The following is a 1285-nucleotide window of genomic DNA, read 5'->3' on the forward strand; positions in this document are numbered from 1 at the left end:
TGGTAGTCAAAGTTGCACTTTAGAGATCATGTTGATGTCCAGAAAGTCACTTATTTGATATTTCCCGACCGAGTAATTAATTGAACATTAGATGGGCAGCGGGGGCATGATACTCAGTATTATCGTCAATGTTTTGATCGTATTATAACTGTCACCTGAATCGGTGCTACGGTTGAAATACCAGCGTTTCCGCTCAATGGACATCATCGGTAAGGTTCGATGATCTTGCCTGTGCTGACGTGCTAGTTCCTTTGTGAATTGGCGATAGGGTATGAGACCATGGGTGCTGGAAGCACTCGTTTGTGCATCAGTGGTTTTCCTGCTCCTGTCATGCTTCAAGTGAATTGTTTATTATGTTGTCAACGGGATTTAGGAATCAGGAAGCATGGAATTATGATTTAAATGGCATGGAAAAGATAGGTATGGTCATACGGAGGTAGTTCATGCGTGCACATGCATACCAAGAGTGAGAATAAAAAACAAAATTTAAAGTGCTCAGACCTTGTGAAAGAAATAAGAAACTCCAATGATACAACCTAGGATAGTTTCTTATTGATCTGCCACGCACGTATCACATCATATGCATGTACTACTTTTTGGTAACATGAAGTTTCTGATTAAGTTAGGAGCTTAGGATATGGGAGCTGAAAACTCTGCTTTGCGCACTAAGGGTTTTCTTGCTCCTGCTCTTGCTTGAAGTGAATTGTAAATTATGCGGTCAATAGGACTCAGGAAACTGGAAGCCTGGAATTATGATATATATTTTTGAGAGAATCAGCAGGGGATTCCCCTACCTATATTTTTTATATATGTGTGTAAAGGATGTGAGAGGCTGCAAGCCCAAAAAGAGTAAAAGAAAATTACAAAGGTAAACTACTCAGCCACAATTTTAACTTATCACTAATTGCTGGTTTGGCAATTATGATATGTTTAGCATAGAAGAATCAGTTGCTGTGTCGACAGTCTATGCAGGCACATGGAAATCAAGAGCATTGCAACAACCTCTCTGTGGTTATATCTATTAGAACAAAATTGAGATTTTGACGCGCTTGGGCCATGTGAAGCAAATAAAATTCCCATGGTTACTCTACAAGTCTAACTATGCCACCTACTTTTTTTTTCCTAACTGCAATGCACAATGACATCATATAAATTATGTACAGTAGGTTTCTGGTTGAGGTTTTGTTATTAGAAGCATACATCATATATCCTTTTCAGTCTTCAGTTACTGCGATTATGGGGAAATATTTTTTTGCCAATATACATTTTGTATTATCTCTACTGG

Source organism: Setaria italica, chromosome IV, assembly GCF_000263155.2.
Source record: "Setaria italica strain Yugu1 chromosome IV, Setaria_italica_v2.0, whole genome shotgun sequence".
Classification (NCBI taxonomy): domain Eukaryota; kingdom Viridiplantae; phylum Streptophyta; class Magnoliopsida; order Poales; family Poaceae; genus Setaria; species Setaria italica.